The 23,173-nt window shown below is 46.3% G+C and overlaps 1 protein-coding gene across 2 annotated transcripts in view; it reads left to right on the forward strand.

The window, feature by feature from the left end:
- Nucleotides 1-8,610: 8,610 nt before the first annotated feature.
- NUMBL (NUMB like endocytic adaptor protein) overlaps nucleotides 8,611-23,173 on the forward strand; it is a 115,667-nt gene continuing 101,104 nt past the window's right edge. The window contains exon 1 of one of the 2 annotated variants that reach the window (XM_088450117.1): nucleotides 8,611-8,674. The gene's annotated coding sequence lies outside the window, so the exon portion shown is untranslated. The remainder of the gene's footprint in view (nucleotides 8,675-23,173) is intronic. The other variant, XM_088450118.1, reaches the window with a different exon arrangement.

Consider the following 23,173-nt stretch of genomic DNA (forward strand, 5'->3'; position numbering starts at 1 on the left):
TCAGCAATCTTCTAGGGCCCATGCATGCCATGGTGGGATGCAGTCATTGACTTACCGATGTAATGCAGATCAGCAATCTTCTAGGGCCCATGCATGCCATGGTGGGATGCAATCATTGACTTACCGATGTAATACAGATCAGCAATCTTCTAGGTCGCCCGTGCATGCCAGTGGGATCTCGCCATTGACTTACCGATGTAATGCAGATCAGCAATCTTCTAGGGCCCATGCATGCCAGTGGGATCCCCGTCATTGACTTACCGATGTAATACAGATCAGCAATCTTCTAGGGCCCTTGCATGCAGTGGCTGTTTTGTTAAATCGCTGCAGGACTATAAAACTCTCATATCCTGATATGGGTTTGGCTTCATGTGCACCTGGCTGTTGGGTAATAGTCGGACAGTCCTGGTTTTTCACGTAGGAAATGCTTATGGTTTCTCATAAAGGTAAAACCCTAATACACATTGATTTAACAGGATTAGTGAAAATGACTTGGTAGTATCCATTGCATTTGTCACACAAGAGGTATAATTTACTACTTCTTGAAGCAGGAACCTGAACAGAACCGGTCGAACACATGGATAGTTCACACTGAAATTTCTTGAAGCTTTTGTGCATGTAGAGTTTTACCACTTATGAATTTCAGCCACAGTCATAGGTGAATGGTCGGGATTGGTTGCCATAGTGATCACTGCTGTCTGAGACCACCACTTTTCTTTTCATGAGGTCCACCAGCTAATGTTTCATGAATCCATTGATGAGGGCTAGGCCTTATGTGTTGTATGGGGGGGTTAATTCGATTATTTTAATATGGCGAAAAACATCATCCAATTGTATTGGCAGTCTGAGCTCCTCGGTGTACTACACATTTACCTTCTGTACATAGTGTTCTTTCCTCTGAGAAAGTGGTCCGACTTTATCATTGTCAGCCTGGTTTCAGGAAATGCTATCTTTGGCTGTCTGGATGCTGACGCTCAGAATGTCGGCTCTGGAATCCCAATACCAGTCGGAATCCTAGCACTGGCATCCCGACAGGAAGTAGTGGGATTAGGGGGAAGGTTAGGGTTAGGCACTAGGGGGGAGGGTTAGGGGTAGGGTTAGTATACTTACCGACAGGTGTTGGTATCCTAACCATGTCGCGATGCTGGTGTCTGGATTCTCAGTGCAGGGTTCCCGAGCATCAGCATCCTATACCCAATCCTCCTTCAATTCTGGAACTGCAAGAGCGCAAAGTATATTGTGACATTTTACACTCTGCGGACTCCTCTCCATTGTCCGTTTTCTGGTGACTTTCTACAATAGTAATTACCGCTTTTGGCCCTGGGCTTTTCTGGAGCATGGAGTAATTCCATATGTCTGGAAAACTACTAAGCAGGTGTCAGTGTTGATATAAACGAACATTTTATATGTTTTCATTTTTGTGTTCGTAGTTTTTATTTTATTGTATTAAATGTTTTTATGTAGAGCGGCGGCATTCCCCATGTACATCGCTGGCAGAGAGTCCGAGGATCTCAGCCTCCTCTCCCTGGCAGGATTTAATGCTGCACACAAAACCCTGCAGGGTAGTGAAGTTCACTTGGCGAGGGTCAATGACCAAGGAACAATGAATTTACTGTAACTGGATTCCCAGAAGCTAAGTTTATGAAAAGGTTGGAAAACCTATTTAACTGTAAGCAAAAGAACTGACTGAGCAAAGGGGAAATTGGGGTCAATGTTAACTCATTGCGGAAAATCTGTGCTCTTACTGAACTTGCTGCAACACACTGTATGTTACCCCCTCCTCTTTCTAACCCTCAAATGCACTTTATATCACCCCCATCATGATTCTGTCTTCCATACTCTTGTGCTTTATATCACCCTACTTTCTCCCCTCTCTATACTGAATGTTATATAATGTATTCCATGGTTTATATCAGGCTCTCTTCTATACCCCCTACTCTTCTTTTTATTTTTGTATTTAATTTGCTCTATCCAGATCAGGGGTCTTCAAACTTGGCCCTCCAGCTGCTGTGGAACTACACATCCCAGCATGCACTGCCATAGTTTTAGCATGCTGTTATATCAAGAAGGTGGTAGTGCATGCTGGGATGTGTAGTTCCACAGCAGCTGGAGGGCCAAGTTTGAAGACCTATGATCCAGATCATTTAAAACTGTTTATATTGTCGCCTCTTCTTCACATTTGCCTCTAGGGGTCGCTGTGTAGACACTTGTTTACTTTTAAGTTGTGTTGCTTTAATGTGCACAGTATTAGTGGAAAGATGACTGCATCCCAAATTAATCAGCTTTACAACTGTATGGAAGGCCAACATAGCAGCAGGGCTGCTGTATGTCAACCCAGTGGTCTGTAGGACCCTGTCTACTTGCATGTAGTCTTTCTATAAGAGTGTGCAAGCTTTGCAGAAACGCCAGAGAGGTGAGTCGTATGGAACACACCCCGACCCAGAGCTTAGAGTGTCCTTGGCTTACCCAGCCTCTCTCGCGCTCTCTCGCTCTCTCTCTTCTCTCCCTGATTATATAAATACATGGCTAAAAAGCACACCATGATGCCTGATGGAAAAAGCATTTCTATTCGTTAAAAGCTATGAGGCATGGCATGGCATGTGAGAGCATGTGCAGATAGATATCCTGCTCTGTCCTGTACAGGGACTACTGATCTGCCCACCTGTGCCCCAAAGTACAGACAGGCAAAAGCCCTGATGTATTAGAAAGAATGGGGAAGACAAGACAAGCAGCACCTGGAGAGATTCACCAGCTCCTTAAGTATGGTGTCCCCACTGCAGTGCTTAGCTGCATGTATTCTGCATTAACTCAGGCAAGGGAAAAATCCAGGTGCTGGAGAGTTAAATCAACTTCAGACTCCATGTAGTTTTATGAAGGAGTCACCCTCACTATGGTAAACAAATAAATACAAAGTAGGAGCTACTACAGAGTCGTCTGAAGGGGAAAAATAAAGTGACTCAAATCAGTAACTACTTATAAGGTATTTATTATAAAGACAACAATCGTTACATTGTAGCAACATACGAGGTCTGTCTAAAAAGTTTGTTGAATGGTCTAATATATCTGTATGCAACGCTTGCAACCTGCTGACCTGCATGGACATGTCTGGTCCTGTCCCCAGTCGGGGTTTGCACGAGGCCGCCACCGCACTGCCACATTGCATTCATTTCAACAGAGTGTCCCGAGCAGTGTGCGTCACACAGCAATGGAGCAACGACACAACATTAAGGTCTGCTTCAAATTGGGTAAGTGCGTCGGAGACGCAGGAAATGTTGGTGAAAGTGTACGGGCAGGATGCTGTGAGGAGAAATTGTGTGCACGATTGGTGTACATACAGATATATCAGACCAATCGCCGAACTTTTTAGACAGACCTCGTACATACTGTATATTAACAGCTGTGTTTTGCATGAAATACATTAGGCAATAAATATATATAAAGTCTTAAAAATTATTAAGTCTCAGAGTTTTAAACCAGAACACAACATCGATTTAGATTGGTATGAAATAGATCTTTTTTAAATTTACCCCTAATACACTAATAATTTCTTATACTGGCAATATAATATTTCCCCGCTCGCCAAATAAATTATCCCACTGGCTTCCACACATGACCTGTTGGGAAATCTTGAGGGTATAGGTTGAGAAATTGGGAAGAATGAGGTTTGATTTGTAACCAAGAGTAGGAACCGTAATTGCAGAAAACTGGGACAATGTGCTGGTAATGTATTATAGGCATAGGGCCATATTTAATTAGAACTTTTCGCCGTCATCTGAGGTTTTGCCTGTGATAAAGTAGCGCACTCGTCCCCGCGTATCCCCATATTCAATTGCAAATCGGCGAAAACAGGACCCTCCGAAAACGTAATCAGTGAAAAGTCCTGTCATTTTTGGGGACATCAGCCTGACACCCCCCAAAAGATGCTCTTTCATGGGGGTTCACTATGGGTACCCCCGAGTAGCCCTGCTAAATGTATTTGGAGTCTTTAAATGGTTTCAATAGGTGCTATTTTGCGTCTTTAAAAAAAAGTGATGAAGAATAGCATTTTTAAAGTTTTTTTTTTTGTGGGGAAAATAAGTAGTCCATCAAATTTGGGGTACATGAAAATGGGTACTAGCATATTTTGAAGTTGCTAATGTTATCTTTTAAAAAGAGTGAAAAATCCACCTGCTGCAACCACCTGTAATTAAAAAAACACCTGCAGCATACTTGGGGACCCCCTGAGTCTATTTCTCTAGCTTTTAAGTTTGTACCCCAACTTTGTTGTTGTTTTTTTTTGCCCTCAAAACGAAAGTACATTTTTGGGGTGTCCTTTAGTGTTTTTTTTTTTTTATATATACATTTTTTGACACAGATTACCTTTGGGGACCTGTCCCATGGGTGCTGGCTTGTTTTTTAAGGTTTGCACCCCAAAACCCCAATTCTGCACTTTTTTCCACCGAGTATTCATAGACAAAACTTTTCGCCTATTAAATTGCATTGCGTTATCGCGCTGGCTACAATTGAATACAGGGATAAGTTGAAAGCGGTGAAAATGACGTCACTGGTGAAAAAGTATCGCCGAAACGGACTTTTCGCTTCTAATTGAATACGGCCCATAGTTGTTGACTTTGTCATGTACATATGCATCATAGATGAGGGGATTAGGAGATTTTATGATTTTGTTTAAAATAATAAGCAAAGAATGAGTAATTAAAAATTGATTGTCTGCTAAATAAAAATAGATGTTTTAGGGGGGGCACAAATAATCCAATAAGGGCCTGATTCAGATTTGGGAAAAGAGGCCCTGATTCAGAGCCGGACGCTCTGACAGAGCGCTCGCTCTGAATCAGGGCCGTCCCTCTGAATTTAAGAGCGGCCTCCTGGCCGCTCACATAGCTGTGGGTGACCATCCACAGCTATAGCGAGCGGCCAAAATGATGGTCAATACCATCGCGACCATCGCGTTTGCGACGAGACCCCTGTGGTAGGGTCTCGTCTGTCGCAAGCCCAGGAGTGCTTTTGGCTCTATCAGAGCCAAAAGCACTCCCACTGATGTCAGTGGGGCCGTCCCCAGACGGTAGGCGTTCCCATGGGAACGCCTCCGTCTGGGCAGCCACGTCCACCAAAGGGGGCGTGCTGTCAATCACCATCGACAGCATGCCCCCTTTGGTGCGAGACCCATAACGACGGCTTGGCCGTCGTTATTCGGGTCTCGCGCATGCGCACGACGGAGCCGCCTCCGTCGTGCGCATGCGCACTTGGCCAACATCGACCCGCTTGCGAGCGGGTCTGAATCAGGCCCAGAGTAAGCAAGAGCAAGTACCTGGGCAAACCATGTTACAATGCAATGGGTACAAATACAGTCAGGTGCATAAATATTGGGACATTGACAGAATTTTCATATTTTGGCCTCTATTCACCACCACAATGGCTTTGAAATGAAACAAACAAGATGTGCTTTAACTGCAGACTTTCAGATTTCATTTGAGGGTAATTACATCCAAACGGTTTCTATATGTGCCTCCCACTTTTTAAGGGGCCAAAAGTAATGGGACAAACTAAACAATCCTAAATCTAACTTTCACTTTTTAATACTTTTTTGCAAATCCTTTGCAGGCAATTACAGCCTGAAGTCTGGAACGCATAGACATCACCAGACACTGGGTTTCATCCCTGGTGATGCTCTGCCAGACCTTTACTGCAAATGTCTTCAGTTCCTGCTTATTCTTGGGGCATTTTCCCCTCAGTTTTGTCTTAATCAAGTGAAATGCATGCCCAATCGGATTCAGGTCAGGGGATTGACTTGGCCATTGCATAACATTCCACTTTTTAGCCTTAAAAAACTTTTTGATTGCTTTTGCAGTATGCTTCAGGTCATTGTCCATCTGCACTGTGAAGCGCCGTCCAATGAGTTCTGAAGCATTTGACTGAATATGAGCATATAATATTGCCCGAAACACTTCAGAATTCATTCTGCTGCTTTTGTCAGCAGTCACATCATCAATAAATACAAGGGAACCGGTTCCATTGGCAGCCATACATGCCCACGCCATGACACTACCACCACCATGCTTCACTGATGAGGTGGTATGTTTTGGATCATGAGCAGTTCCTTTCCTTCTCCATACTCTTCTCTTCCCATCACTCTGGTACAAGTTGATCTTTGTCTCATCTGTCCATAGGATGTTGTTCCAGAACTGTAATGGCTTTTTTAGATGTTGTTTGGCAAACTCTAATCTGGTCTTCCTGTTTTTGAGGCTCACCAATGGTTTACATCTTGTGGTGAACCCTCTATATTCACTCTTGTGAAGTCTTCTCTTGATTGTTGACTTTGACACATATACTCCTACCTCCTGGAGAGTGTTCTTGATTTGGCCAGCTGTTGTGAAGGGGTTTTTCTTCACCAGGGAAATAATTCTTCTGTCATCCACCACAGTTGTTTTCCGTGGTCTTCCGGGTCTTTTGGTGTTGCTGAGCTCTCCGGTGCATTCTTTCTTTTTAAGAATGTTCCAAACAGTTGATTTGGCCACACCTAATGTTTTTGCTATCTCTCTGATGGGTTTGTTTTGATTTTTCAGCCTAATGATGGCTTGCTTCACTGATAGTGACAGCTCTTTGGATCTCATATTGAGAGTCGACAGCAACTGATTCCAAATGCAAATGTCACACCTAGAATCAACTCCAGACCTTTTACCTGCTTATTTGATAATGAAATAACGAGGGAATAGCCCACACCTGTCCATGAAATAGCTTTTGAGTTGATAGTCCCATTACTTTTGGCCCCTTATAAAGTAGGAGGCACATATAGAAACAGTTGTAATTCCTACACCATTCACCTGATTTGGATGTAATTACCCTCAAATGAAATCTGAAAGTCTGCAGTTAAAGCACATCTTGTTTGTTTCATTTCAAAGCCATTGTGGTGGTGAATAGAGGCCAAAATATGAAAATTCTGTCAATGTCCCAATATTTATGCACCTGACTGTACATACTTTTTTTGCATGTAGGGTAAATAACAGCTGCTTCTGCATGTAGCCCACACATGGCTGGACAGCTTTATTTTTACAGTGCAATTTAGATGTCAGCACACACTCCTCCCAAATCTTCACCTCTCTACACATTTTAAATCTTCCCCAGCTGCAGCGCTGCATGGTTTTCCCAAGATGCACAGTTACTTTCTTACTCTATTCCCAACTCTGAATCAGGCCCTAAGGGTGAGTTCACACTAGAACGATATCTGGGCGATTTGTCATATTGGAACGACAATTATCATGGCGGTCGGAATCCCGGCTCTCGAATCCCGACCCCTGATATCCTGATGGTTCGTATTAGGCTTGGGCTTAGAGTTAAACCACATATACACTGGACGATAATTGTGAATGATATATCGTTCAGTGTGTATGCAGTAAACGACGGACGATGCGTGCTCCTGTGGGTTGTTAACGATATCCCCAGTCATCTGAACATGCAGCTCAATCTGGGGATATCGTTAGCGATACCATACTGCCAAATGCAGCATGGACCTGCCCCCCCTCCGTTGTCATTTGTCATAGCTGGCATCGCCGCTGCCAATGTTTCTCTCGCTGGACACATCGTCCAGTGTGTATGCGCCCTTAGTCACTAGGGTTAGGCTATGGGGGGGAGAGGGTTAGAAGTTAGGGTACCGTCATTAATTAAATCATCTAGTGTAGTGGTTCTCAAACTCGGTCCTTGGGACCATACACAGTTCACTTTTTCCAGGTCACCCAGCAGGTGCACAGGTGTGTTCATTACTCAGAGCTAATTATTTCACTTGTGATACTGTGAGGAGAAATGGAAAAAATGCACTGTTTGAGGACCGAGTTTGAGAACCTGCGGTCTAGTGTGTACCAGCAATTTGTGATGGTCCAGGGCGAAGCAAAATCGCTTCGACCATCTGCAAGATTGCCAGTTGTCCTAATGTGTACCCGGCCTTAAGCTGCATACACACAGATCAATATTGTGAACGATATCGTTATCGTTCATACAGTTCAGCATTGTTCCGTGCGTATGCAATACATAGTTAACCATGTGCGCTCCTGCAGATCGTTAATGATATCTTTAATCGTCCGTACTTGCAGGCCAATCTGACGATATCGTCAGACCTGCAATTTCGGGGATGCAGCTTTCAGTGTTTTATGCTCAATGTATGGAACGACATTGAACGCGGCAAGTGAGGGGACAACACTGAACGATATCACTCATGGAGCATATCGTTCCGTGTGTACCCGGCTTTAGTCAGATTTTAATGTTTTTATTTTGACTTGCTTGTTTACTATGTAAACGCCCTGCTCATAGTTGTGTGGGAAGCTGTACCTGCTAGGCACCGGACAGACGGGTTCACATTCTGTCTCTGTGTAGCAAGCAAGTTGATTTCTAAGCTATACTCATTACTGATTTTGCCTGCAGACAGAGCTACTGAGCTCCGTCATTTCCATATTAAAAACCTGAATAGTGGAAAGACTGAGCATTAGAGCTAGTCGCGTATTGTAATATTAATGTCTAATCCTGAGATTGTACTCTTCATTTTAATGTGGAAACATCTAGTTTGCTGTCCCTGGTTTCACGGATCAGTTCATCAATCTCCCCTTTGTCTTAGGGCAGACGCCGTCTGTTTGCTGTGAAGATGCGGATGTTCTATGCTCTGGTATCCTCCTCGCAGTGACCGTAATCGGTAAGTCTGACTTTTCCAATCCACCTACTGCGCTCTATGGGGCTAATTCATGGATGTACACAAACCCGATGGGATTGTGTAAATCTATGATGGCGTTTGATCTGCGCACGCGCAGGATCTGTAAGGCGCAGGTGCAGATCTTGTGCCGCGGCATGATGGACATGATGTAGCCATTTGGGGGGCGGCGTTGGGGACCGTTTCCCAAAACAGCTACGGAGATGAGAGCTATTTTTGAGTAACCCTAAGCTTACGCATATGGCCAATGCCGTGATCGATTGTCGCAATTGTGATTCCATGCTGCGTCTTTGGACTCGGCACTCGGTTCTGCAATGCCAGCAGTGGGCTTATTTTGTCCTCAGACGCCTCCTGCAGCAGGCTGCTGTAACAGAGATCTATTTATGCAGCGGCTCCCAGTATCCTCACTGGACTCCTCTTTATTATCCTTGACAATGGAAATATTCCCAGATTATGGGGCCTATGTAATAATGTGCAAGCTGGCGCCGCTGCAGAAATTCTTGCGAGTCTTTCCGTGTTTTTAAAGCGCAATCATTTTAAAGGCAAAACCAGCTTTAAAAAGCCCCTCTCTCACTTTTTCATCATACAAAATATGATTGCGTTTTAATTTGGTATGTAGTCATCACATCGACATTCAGAATGTCAGCATCATATTGTCGACATGTTCAAAATGTCGACACACACTGGCATAATGTTGCCATTAGGGACGTCAACCGCTATAATGTCGACACATGATCTAATGGGCCCTACACACTAGACTATTTTGTTAAAGATTTGGCTGATTACGACGCATCGGAGCAGCAAATCGTTAAAATCGTCCAGTGTGTATGCCCTATATTGTGTATTGCGCGCTCCTCTGGTGTCGTCTGCTGCATCGCCTGATCTTGTGTACTGTACATGCAGTCAACTCAGGCGATGCGGCTGACGATCCCATGCAGGGCCATGCGGCGGGGGCATGCAGATCGAGCGTGTCGGGCACAGATTTTGCCCAGTGTGTACGGACCACCCGATATATCGGCAGGGGGGGTTGGGTGTCGCATCGCTGGGTACACACGTTTAGTAAGAGTGTGGGTTCACTGTACATTGAAAGATCCATTGTCAGCATTTTTTTTTTTTGTAATCGCAGTTGCAATCCGTAATGAATCGGGCCCTAGATCTATTGCTGACTATCAGGAGACAGCATGACAGATGCAGTATGTTTGACCTTTTAGGGACCTGTGCTGCAGCAGTTAGTGTGACCAGTCCCGTAGGTGGACAACCGTTACAGAGGGATGATTCCTGGGGCACTATTATAGTGCCCAAATAAAAGCCATCTACTACCCTTGTACAAGACTGAGTTTGTTTGGGTGGTAGTTTCATGTGGTGGTTGGAGAGAGTTCTGATTTAGTCATTGCACTTGCATCAGACTAAGGACAGAGGAATGCTGCCTGGTGATTTTAATTGTAGGGCAGGGCCAGCTGAGCCTGCGTGGCTCCTCTTCGGAAAGTTTTCCATGTTGACGAGGTTAGAGGCTTAGAAGGGTAAGGGGTAAAAAGGAAGTGCTGTAGAGCTAGTTTTGTTGAGGGCAGCAACTCACAACTCTTTGTAATGTTAGTTCAGCAATGGCATTGTGCTGTATAGTTTTAAGGTGCAGATCTGACTTGGATGCATGAAATGTTCATATACGAGTAGAGAACACAGCCACCAGATGGCGCTGCAGGTTTCTTCCATGGGGTTCTTACTGTAGAACAGTGTGAAATTGAATATTCCGTACATGCAGTCTTTTAGAGCCATTCCAAACCAATACCAGGGAGTTGACTGAAAGTTGACCGTCTGACTCCACAGAGTGAATTGCAGTTTTCTTTTCTCTCCCTGGAAACTGAATGGACACTTTACACAGTCTGCGTTCCTGCATATACGTTTGCATATGGAGATAGTGGTAGAAAGCAGTGTAATGAGACTGTTAGGGCTACCATCATTAATTAGGGGGCCCGATGCTGACAAAATAGGTAGGACTCCACCCCGGAGGTATGCAGGAGAGGTGGGTGGAGCTGTGGATAATGTGGGTGGACCTATTTAAGGGGTGTGACATCAATCGGTGCATAAACCAGTTTAAAAATTCTCAAAGTTTTGGCTGTGAGCGCAGTTGTTAGGGAAGGCTGGTTGGACTAGGGGGAGTGGGGCAAGGGTATGGAAAGCCAGCTGGACTGGGCGAGGGCCAGGGCAGGCAGGCTGGATGGCTGGACTAGGGGTGGTGCAGGGAAAACAGGCTGTCTGGACTGGGGCAGGGCAGACTGGCTGGACTGGGGCAGGGCAGGGAAGACAGGCTGGCTGGACTAGTGGTAGGGCGCAGGGAAGGCTGGCTGGCTGGACTAGTGGTAGGGCGCAGGGAAGGCTGGCTGGCTGGACTAGTGGTAGGGCGCAGGGAAGGCTGGCTGGCTGGACTAGTGGTAGGGCGCAGGGAAGGCTGGCTGGCTGGACTAGTGGTAGGGCGCAGGGAAGGCTGGCTGGCTGGACTAGTGGTAGGGCGCAGGGAAGGCTGGCTGGCTGGACTAGTGGTAGGGCGCAGGGAAGGCTGGCTGGCTGGACTAGTGGTAGGGCGCAGGGAAGGCTGGCTGGCTGGACTAGTGGTAGGGCGCAGGGAAGGCTGGCTGGCTGGACTAGTGGTAGGGCGCAGGGAAGGCTGGCTGTCTGGACTAGTGGTAGGGCGTAGGGAAGGGTGGCTGGCTGGACTAGTGGTAGGGCGCAGGGAAGGCTGGCTGGCTGGACTAGTGGTAGGGCGCAGGGAAGGCTGGCTGGCTGGACTAGTGGTAGGGCGCAGGGAAGGCTGGCTGGCTGGACTAGTGGTAGGGCGCAGGGAAGGCTGGCTGTCTGGACTAGTGGTAGGGCGTAGGGAAGGGTGGCTGGCTGGACTAGTGGTAGGGCGCAGGGAAGGCTGGCTGTCTGGACTAGTGGTAGGGCGCAGGGAAGACAGGCTGGCTGGACTAGTGGTAGGGCACAGGGAAGGCTGGCTGGCTGGACTAGTGGTAGGGCGCAGGGAAGACAGGCTGGCTGGATTAGTGGTAGGGCGCAGGGAAGGCTGGCTGGCTGGACTAGTGGTAGGGCGCAGGGAAGGCTGGCTGGCCGGACTAGTGGTAGGGCGCAGGGAAGGCTGGCTGGACTGGGGCAGGGAAGACTGGCTGGACTGGGGCAGGGAAGGCTGACTGGACTGGGGCAGGGTGCAGGGAAGGCAGGCTTACTGTACTAGAAGGCTTGCTGGACTGGGGGGGGCACAGGGCAGGCTCAGCATACCGGTTTATTTCTTAAAAACAAACACAGGCTCCTGCATTTTCTGAGAGAGAGGGGGCCCGGCAAGGAATACACAGGCGGCAGGGAGAAGGAGCATCGGCGCAACGTGGCAGCGGCATTTGAAATATGGTGCCGGCCGAGCGCCAGTCACAGCTCGCAGAACGTCAGCCGCTCCTGATTGTCTGCTGTTCCCGCGAGCTGGGATTGGCTCGCGGCTGGCTCCATATTTCCTATACCGGTGCACTGCTGCTCCTTCTCCCTGTAAGGGGCCTGCTGTCTGGGTATTCATTGCCGCTGCCAACCAGGCCACCCTCTCTGTATGAGCCCAGGACTGGAGTCTCCTAAACTGCATCTGATTATGTGCCCGTCTCCAGTGTGTGTGTATGCTTTGTTTACTACCAGGTATCTTCATTATCAGGGCGAACCTGCTCTATACTAGCTGCAAAAGCTACTCCTCCAGTCATGGGCATTCTGGCTTCTGTCTCTGCATAGCTCACCGTTCCAGTGACACGCCCTCACTGAGCTATGCCTAAGGCCTTGTTACAGCCCAGTTACACCTCTTAAGTCATAAGTGTAGATGCAAATGAAATGTGTACGATTACATTACCTGGACTTGCGTGCACTCAGGACCTCGTTCAGAAGCGGTCGCACGGAGCGATTGGACGTAGCGAGCGATGTTTTTTTCAACTGCGCATGTGCACACATGGCAGTGCGCGTTGGCAAGCCTGTCTTTCCGACCGCAATCCTCTTGCTCGCTAGTCACTACGAGGTCGTAGCTGTGATTGACATTTCGTGCCGTTTGTGGGTGGTTACAGGGGAAGGTGCTTGTGAACGGGGGTGTGGTGGCGCGAATGCAGGCGTGGTTGACCTTAAAAAGGGCGTTTTAAGGGCGTGCATATATTACTGAGCGAGTCATCACACACGTCATCTCGTTGCAATAACGATGCTACTGCTCGTAGTGCTAAAGGTAGCCCAGGGTCTACCTTAAGCATTGCGAGTGCAGGCGATGGTTTCTGCCTCAACCGATGTCTGTAGGCAATTAACACTGTAACAGGTGTTAATCGTGCTGATGTAGGTTGCTGCCTGCGACCGACTCTGAATTAGCCCGTAGAGATAGGAGGTGTGCTTTCGTTGTTGTGGGTGTTTCCGCGCTTACGATGTGCGTTGCGACTGAGCACTCGTTTTGCATATTCTCGATCACTTTGGGTGCGACCGATCGCTCCCGAGCGACCGCCTCTGAATAAGGTCCTCAGTTCTTAGGCAGTGCGCAAACATTCAAGTTACGCACTGCCAACTGGTGTACGTCCATCTCTGCATCATCTCCATCATGTGATGTAGGGAGTAATGGTGTATGCTTACAGTACTTATGAGTAGGGAGGCTAAGAACATATTTTTATTGACTTTCCTGCAGAGGAGTCTTTTTCAAAGTACATCTAAAACATTGCAAGGTAGGAGACGGTCATTTTAGAAAGTTGAAGCATACTGTCCTTATTGGTAATGTCTCGTGCAGAACTAAAAAGTATTGCTCTAATAATGGAAGACGTGTGCAGGCGCTCACCAGCTCATCCCCATCAATAATTCATTTGCTTCTTGCCAAAATAATGCGCAAAAATTTTAAACACCCGTTTCTTGTTCTAACGGACACAAGACTGTTCCCTAGCAGCTAAATTCACTGTAAGTCAGTATAATATAGGCACATAAGGGGAACCCTATACAGTACCCAACTACATTGCAGTCACTTAGGCTCCTGTGGCCATAACTGTTCCCTTGAATGCAGCACTTATACCAGTTCCTCATGAGCTGGTTCTAGAGTCAGTGCGCCCACATAGGTAGGGGGGAAGGGCAGATTCCGCTATTCCCTTGCTCTGTTCAGGAGTTAAATCGGGTCTTCTGTCTCCACTTCACTGATGACCCAAACACTGATAGAGGAGGATCAACCTGATTTTTAGAACCTGCCATGCCATTTATCATCTGCCAGGATTGGGCTGTCACAATATAATCTTTGGCCAGTTTGATATGAAAAGACAGAATTGGAAAACCAAATCAATATATATAGGCACAACTTTGAAATTGTGTGTTTGTGGTGCTCCACCAAAGAGGGCAGAGAATGGTTGGATCTTTTAGATCAGTCCTGGATGTAAATGCTGTTGGCTGGTGACCGCATTTGCTGTGTACAGTGGGCCTGATTCAGACCTGGTCACAAGCGCTGAGCGCTCGCAACTGGGTCGAAGTTTGCCCACTGGGCATGCGCACGATGGAGCCAGCTCCACCGTGCGCATGCGCGAGACCTGGCTAGCGTCAGGTGCTCCGTCGCTCCGGGTCTCTCACCAAAGGGGCAAGCTGTCGATGGTGATTGACAGCTCGCCCCATTTGGTAGGCGGGCAGGGGGGGTGGCTGGCCAAACAGAGGCATTCCAGAAGGAACGCCTGCCGTTTGGGGGCGGCCCCACTGACATCACCAGTGATGTCAGTGGGAGAGCTTCCGGCTCTGTTAGAGCCAGAAGCTCTCTGGGTCTTGCGGCCACGAGACCCTACCACAAGGGTCTCATCGCAAGTCGCGATGGTCTTGACCATCGCGACCATCAACCTGGCCGTTCGCAATAGCTGTGGGTGGTCACCCACAGCTATGCGAGCGGCCAGGAGGCCGAACACAAAATAAAATAAAAAAACGCCCTGATTCAGAGCGAGTGCTCGTTCAGAGCGTCCGTCTCTGAATCAGGCCCAGCATGTGCAGTGAACAGTGAGATGCACTAATAGAGCCCCACAGCAAAGTCCCCCCCCATCCATGCTATACAGTCATATCTGTTCTATTTGGCTGCCCATCTGTGGTCACATTGGGTAATATTTGGTTATAGGTCCAATCTGGCCAAAGGCTGGATCTGAATGTTTGTAGCCAGCTTTAGCTGCGCCGATGGGAACTTTCTAACAATTACAGTATGCAATACGACACCTTCAATAGCAACATCGTCTTTGACAAGAGACCTTTGCATTTGTTATCATGAAAATCTAATTCATTGTATGCTTACATCACACTCATGAACAGGTGATAATATAAATAGTGCAAATATAGGGCCTGGTTCGGCATAGATCACTATTGCGATAGCGTACACAGACGGACGATTGTTGCGTACTGCACATGCGTATGCATCACAGTGCGCGAGTTAGCATTGCGATCGCTCTGCGTTCACCTACACGGAGGGACGGGATCGCTTTGGGGTGGTGACGGGGGAGTGGTCTGAGAAACGCAGGCGTGCCTGTCCGTTTGAACACCGTTACAAGGGCGTGCAGAAATTAGCCACTGCGACTGCATACGCCGCTTGTGTACTCACTGCGTGCAATGAGATTAGCAATTTCTGAGGTCAGACCTGTTGTAATTGTGTGTGAGGGGCCGATGTTACTTGAACGCAGGACTGTGAGTTAATATGGATGTGTGCAAGCGGTAGTGGGCGTCTCTATGCTGGCTTTGGGCGTCTCTATAATAGCTTTGCGATCACATTCATTACCATATTTTCGCAGCAGACCTGCGTGCGTAATCACAGCTGCGATCGCAATAGCAATCCGTAATGAATTGGGTCCCTGGTGCCTGCAAATATATCTATATGCCGATGATGTGTTGTATATCATGTGTGTGTGTGTGTGTATATATATGTATGTATATGTGTGTGTGTGTGTGTGTGTGTATGTATGTATGTATGTATATATATATATATATATATATATATATATGTATGTATGTGTATATATATATATATATATATATATATATATATATATATATATATATATATATATATACATATACACAGTACATACAGTCAGGTCCATAAATATGGTGACATTGACAGAATTTTCAGATTTTGGCCTCTATTCACCACCACAATGGTTTTGAAATGAAACAAACAATATGTGCTTTAACTGCAGACTTTCAGATTTAATTTGAGGGTAATTACATCCAAATCGGGTGAACGGTGTAGGAATTACAACAGTTTCAATATGTGCCTCCCACTTTTTAAGGGGCCAAAAGTAATGGGACTATCAACTCAAAAGCTATTTCATGGACAGATGTGGGCTATTCCCTCATTATTTCATTATAAATTAAGCAGGTGAAAGGTCTGGAGTTGATTCTATGTGTGACATTTGCATTTGGAATCAGTTGCTGTCAACTCTCAATATGAGATCCAAAGCGCTGTCACTATCAGTGAAGCAAGCCATCATTAGGCTGAAAAATCAAAACAAACCCATCAGAGAGATAGCAAAAACATTAGGTGTGGCCAAATCAACTGTTTGGAACATTCTTAAAAAGAAAGAACGCATTGGAGAGCTCAGCAACACCAAAAGACCCGGAAGACCACGGAAAACAACTGTGGTGGATGACAAAAGAATTATTTCCCTGGTGAAGAAAAACCCCTTCACAACAGTTGGCCAAATCAAGAACACTCTCCAGGAGGTAGATGTATATGTGTCAAAGTCAACAATCAAGAGAAGCTTCACAAGAGTGAATATAGAGGGTTCACCACAAGATGCAAACCATTGGTGAGCCACAAAAACAGGAAGACCAGATTAGAGTTTGCCAAACAACATCTAAAAAAGCCATTACAGTTCTGGAACAATATCCTATTGACAAATGAGACAAAGATCAACTTGTACCAGAGTGATGGGAAGAGAAGAGAAGGAAAGGAACTGCTCATGATCCAAAACATACCACCTCATCAGTGAAGCATGGTGGTGGTAGTGTCATAGCGTGGGCATGTATGGCTGCCAATGGAACTGGTTCCCTTGTATTTATTGATGATGTGACTGCTGACAAAAGCAGCAGAATGAATTCTGAGGTGTTTCGGGCAATATTATATGCTCATATTCAGTCAAATGCTTCAGAACTCATTGGACAGCTCTTCACAGTGCAGATGGACAATGACCCGAAGCATACTGCAAAAGCAACCAAAGAGTTTTTGTGAGGCTAAAAAGTGGAATGTAATGCAATGGCCAAGTCAATCCCCTGACCTGAATCCGATTGAGCATGCATTTCACTTGATGAAGACAAAACTGAAGGGAAAATGCCCCAAGAACAAGCAGGAACTGAAGACATTTGCAGTAGAGGCCTGGCAGAGCATCACCAGGGATGAAACCCAGTGTCTGGTGATGTCTATGCGTTCCAGACTTCAGGCTGTAATTGTCTGCAAAGGATTTGCAACAAAGTATTAAAAAGTGAAAGTTAGATTTAGGATTGTTTAGTTTGTCCCATTACTTTTGGCCCCTTAAAAAGTGGGAGGCACATATAGAAACCGTTGTAATTCCTACACCGTTCACCTGATTTGGATGTAATTACCCTCAAATTAAATCTGAAAGTCTGCAGTTAAATCACATCTTGTTTGTTTCATTTCAAAGCCATTGTGGTGGTGAATAGAGGCCAAAATATGAAAATTCTGTCAATGTCCCAATATTTATGGACCTGACTGTATGTGTATATATATATATGTGTGTGTGTGTGTGTGTGTGTATGTATGTATGTATGTATGTATGTATATATATATATATATATATATATATATATATATATATTTATTATATAAATAAGTAGTGTTAGTAAGGCAGTCTCTTGTCCTTCTTGAGAACAGTTGGGCACATTTATAAAAGTATCATGGACATGTAAGTTTTCTATTTTTCATACATACCGGGATGTAATAAGTATGCTGGCGGAAGGGATGCAGGCCGTCAAAGGCCCAACCCAGGACTAAAAATAGGTGTGGAAATACTGACGCCAGTCTATATGATGACACTGGAGTCTCGACAGCCACAATCCCGAATGAAAGTACACCGGGGCGTCTTAGCTGTTTGCCGCGGGGGGAGAGGGTTGGGTTCAGGCACCACTTGGGGTGGGGGGGGAGATGGTTAGGCACTAAGAGGGAAATGGTTAGGTTTAGGCACTAAGAGAGAAACGGTTAGGTTTAGGCACCAAGGGGGGGAGGGATATGGTGCAAGAAGGGAGGATTAGTTGAAAGCAGCAACTAGATTCATTTTCTGGGAAAAACGTTCTACTGCTCTGCCAGTCCTTACATTGGCTTTATGTATTTGAAATCAAGAATGTGGGGTATATTCATCATTCCTTAGACTATATAAAAGCAGGTGAAAACTAAACACTTTCACATACTTTTGTATAAATTGAGTGTCAGGGCATTCATCCAGTTCCTAAAAAGCATTTTTTCGTAACTTGGTGGTGTTACTGTACGCCATCCTGAGATGGCATACAGACCCCGATAATCTTCACAGGCTGCCATTTACACGATAGCCTGTGAAGATTTACACAGCAGCCTCTGCAGCCATAGAGGGATCTGTTCAGATCCTTCTCTACTGTATCTGTAGAAGTCTGGGAGCTGAGAGCTTTGGTGGCCCTGTAGCCCCTTGTCCCCCCACACTGCCTCCGACTCACCTCAGTTGCTCCCTCCCATCCAGGCTCCACGCCGACACTGCAAAGAGACAGGTGAGAGGATGCAGAGGGGAAGACACCAACGGTTAGGGGCATGGGATAGACATTGGCGGGGGGGGGGGGGGGGCGGTGGTCTGTGGTTACAGACAGCGACGGGGGAGATGGCAGCGACGATGACACATGCGCAGTTTGAGGGAATCCTTATGGACACCTCAGCTGCAGGGGAAAAGTGTCACAATTCCAAAAAGCTGACACCGCAGATAGAGCAGCTTTTTGGAAGTGACACTTTAGGCAATGAGACATGATGAATGCCTCCGAAAGGTTGTATAAACTTGTAGCGAGTGATAATTATGTATTGATGAATAAGACCCATAAGTGTCCTAACATACAAAGCCATTAACAAACCTGCATGCAGTACATCTGTTCACTCGTCCCATCCCCGCCAGCCTGCCCAAGACGTCTGCCTTTCATCCTCCCATATTACTTCCTCCCATTCCCAAGTACAGGACTTTTTTCGGGCTGCACCCACTTAGTGGAATTTCCTCCCTTGTACAGGATGAATTTCCCCATGCCTCCAAACTCTCTAGTTCCCCTGAAGTTCCTTCCCTGTTGAGCTGACATATTAGATGGGAACACAGACATCGCTCAGTGTGCACCCAGCTTTACAGTTATTCTATTTCTATGCTGAAATAAGTTACTGACTTCCCTGTGTGACTGGGTCATGTAACCCTATTGAACACTTTTCTCCCCACTGCAGTCTGGCTGGAGCAATGCTCATCCCATGGCATTTGTCCTCATGTGGCAAGCTCCTATTCTGCTATAGGACTTCAGCATGCAAGCAAGGACCCCTCATATATTTTACTCTGGTCTGTTTTAATGCAGTGTTTGTTCATATTTGTAGAGCCCTTCAGTCAATTCTGTATATAAATAGATGTTATTATGTGTCCTCTGTACTATCCCAATTAAGTATTATTTTTTTCTGTTATTCAGTGCGACAGTCGGACACAGGCTGTGCTTGCCAGATTTACTACCGTATGTTAATGCCAGTTTCCGTAGGTCTAATGCTAAGATCCATGCAGCTTCGAGCTGGACGGCCAGGGCTGTAACTAGGGGTGTGCGACCGGTGCCGCCAAAGACGGCAGTGCCTCTGCCCCATGGCCCTTGCTTCTGGCTAGCAGTGTGCCTAGAACTGAGCCCTGCAGCCGGTAATGCTGCTGCTGCAGGTAGGTACCCTACTGTGTATACGGAGCGACTTCTAGGTACTCTGTGCACTGTTGTGCTTCCAAGTGCTGGCTGGCCTCGCACCCCCCATGCACAACGTCATTATGTCATGCGCAAAAGGGCGAGGCTACACAGGGCACATTAAAGTCTGGTTACGCCACTATTTTTCCATCCACGGTCGCAATGGTCATCATTAGTATCAGTACGTGCAGCAGTCCCCTGCTGGATGCAAGAAATGTGTCCCTACCCCGTGAGCACGACTAGCATGGAGCTTTAGATACACGCCCATAACACACTCGTCATGCTTCCGCAGAACAGTCTAGTGCGATCGCATTGTCACTGCCCAGTTCCTGCCCCGCAACGCCAATTTCACGCAAAGACCCATCTGAATCAGACCTATGCAAACATGCACTGTGCGCATGCTCTGTATGCTGAAACTAGCTATTAGTGTCTATGCAAAGAGATCTATCCGAATCCGGATCAGCCTAAGTGGTCTATGTACTAAAGCTTGATGAGAGAGAAAATTGTGAGAGAAAAAGTATTAACCAATCAGCTCCTAACTGTCATTTTTCAAACACAGCTTGTAAAATGTAAGTTAGAAGCTGATTGGTTAGTGCTTTATCTCTCACAATTTTCTCTCTCTCCAGTCTTATTTATAAATACTCCCCTAAGTATGTTGAGCATTGTCCTTGGAACCCGGTCAATATGCAGTGAGTAAGTACACACCACCCAAAGTCACAATAAAACATTCATTTTCTATTTGGTTTGCTTCTGTCCTAGTTCTTCAAAAATGAAAAAAAAATTGAGACCTGTTCCCAACAACAAAGCGTCCAAATATTTATTTCTGTTCAGTTAATTTCCGGTCTTTTTGTTGCTTCTAACTTTAGGGGAAGAATTTGTCAGATTCCAGATACTTTGTTACAGAAGGAAGGAATTTGAGGCCAGAGCAGAGGGTGGGGCTGAGAAGACTTCTGGGTGTGGCTAGGAGTGCCACATTTACATATTGTAGCAGCACCAGCCAGTCAGAAGGGCAGGTGGGTGGGGTTATGCAGATTATATCATTTCTAAGGAGCATGCGTGGATTAATGGGTAACAAAGCAAAGCCACAGTCACTGCATTTGGGATAATCCGTTGGAAAGGACTAAACTGGGACTGTTCTGTTTCAGACCTGGGAAGGTTCATTTGTCACTTCTAAAGTGGGATCTATCACTGCTCCTGTGAGTACCGGCTTACTGTCTGCTCTGAATGTATGTGGAAGAAGAGGCTGGGTGCATGACACTGGCCCAGTGAATGAGTCAGGGTGGCATTTAATCTGGATTTACAGGAAGGGAGAGTGGGCGGATGCTTTCTACTGTGCCTGGGAACCTGAAGGGGATATTCTCCATAGGAACTTAATAGACTGCAGGTGTACAATGCATGATGTGACAGCAACCGGGATACATTTTGCTGACTTGTGTCTTGCAGCTTCACTGAAAGGGGTTAAATGTAACTCCTGCAGTGCTGCATCCATGTGCAGAGCTGTTTCGTACTATGACATTGTCCGTATCGATGGTATATGTGTGTTTGGGTGTATATATATTATGTATATATACCTGCACTAATCGCTATGTTCTGCTTACTGTCCTTTATTTCATAGATATTTTGCCTACAATCTCACGGTGTGTGTGTGTGTGTGCGCATCGGTGTGCACACTGTGTATCCAGCTAGGTTTAGTGTGTATACCATATACAGTGTGTGTGACTATGTATAGTGTACACAGTATGTGTGTGGCCTTGGGAAAGAGACATTAACCATGCGTGTGCTGCAGCGTGCCTCCAGGGAAGAGAGAGCGGTCGCTATCCCCTCCATTCACCACTGCTGCCAGACGGTTTGGTTCTGGGATTTTTTTGGCATTTGCTTCAGGCACAGAAATGACACCACTCCTGCTTCTACAAGGCTGTTCAGTGCTTGTATATACAACTAGCAGCATATACCAATCCGTCACACGTACGTGCCTTCCAGTGTGTAACACAGGCATTTTGTGTGTCCTTATATATATATATATACATTACATACATATATTCACGTTTCCCTTTGTACGTGCAGCCTATACACCTCTAAACCTACACATACCCTTTGAGAGAGATCCTCTCCCCTCGCCTGTAATTATCTTTATTCTTTCTAAGCTGCATATATTACATCTTAAGCACTTTTTAGTTGCATATTCACAACCTTACTCATGTACATGTGAGACCACAAGCTTAGTAACAGGTACACCTCTATCAGTGTACACAAGCACAGCTTTTACCCCTAGGTCTCACTACCAGTATACCTCATAAAAAGTTACTTTGCCTGTATACACAAACACTGCCCTTACTCTAAGGTACCAATACCCCGGGCACAGCAGCACAGCTCTCTCTCAGATGTCTCTCTGTGTATAGCAGGGTACAGCTCTCTCTCAGATGTCTCTCTGTGTATAGCAGGGTACAGCCCTCTCTCAGATGTCTCTCTGTGTATAGCAGGGTACAGCCCTCTCTCAGATGTCTCTCTGTGTATAGCAGGGTACAGCCCTCTCTCAGATGTCTCTCTGTGTATAGCAGGGTACAGCCCTCTCTCAGATGTCTCTCTGTGTATAGCAGGGTACAGCCCTCTCTCAATGTCTCTCTGTGTATAGCAGGGTACAGCCCTCTCTCAGATGTCTCTCTGTGTATAGCAGGGTACAGCCCTCTCTCAGATGTCTCTCTGTGTATAGCAGGGTACAGCCCTCTCTCAGATGTCTCTCTGTGTATAGCAGGGTACAGCCCTCTCTCAGATGTCTCTCTGTGTATAGCAGGGTACAGCCCTCTCTCAATGTCTCTCTGTGTATAGCAGGGTACAGCCCTCTCTCAGATGTCTCTCTGTGTATAGCAGGGTACAGCCCTCTCTCAGATGTCCCTGTGTGTAGCCAGGCACAACTCTTTCTCAGATGTCTCTCTGTGTGTAGCTGGGTACATCCCTTTCTCAGATCGATCTCTCTCTCTCTCTCTCTCTCTCTCTCTCTCTCTGTGTCTCTCTCTCTCTCTCTGTCTCTCTCTCTCTCTCTCTCTGTCTCTCTCTCTCTGTCTCTCTCTCTCTGTCTCTCTCTCTCTGTCTCTCTCTCTCTCTGTCTCTCTCTCTGTCTCTGTCTCTGTCTCTCTGTCTCTCTCTCTCTCTCTCTTCTATCTATCTCTCCCTCTCCGGGCACAGCGCTCTCTCTTATGAGTCTCTGTGTATAGATTGGCTCAGCCCTCTCTCTTATGCTCTGTGTATAGCCTGGCAGAGCACCTCTCTGTTGAGTCTCCAGTGTATAGCTGGGTACAGCACTCTTATGTCTCTGTGTATAGCCTGGCACAGCCCTCTCTCTGATGCCTCAGTGTATAGTCGGGCACAGCCCTCTCTCTGATGTCTCTGTGTATAGCAGGGCACAGCACTCTCTCGGATGTCTCTGTGTATAGCTGAGCACAGCACTCTCTCGGATGCCTCGGTGTATAGTCGGGTACAGCTCTCTGGCTGATGTCTCTGTGTATAGCTATACACAGGGCACAGCACTCTCTTAGTTGCCTCTGTCAGTGTGCG

This window comes from Taudactylus pleione, unplaced genomic scaffold (genome assembly GCF_031769625.1).
Source record: "Taudactylus pleione unplaced genomic scaffold, aTauple2 ptg000507l, whole genome shotgun sequence".
NCBI classification, from domain to species: Eukaryota; Metazoa; Chordata; class Amphibia; order Anura; family Myobatrachidae; genus Taudactylus; species Taudactylus pleione.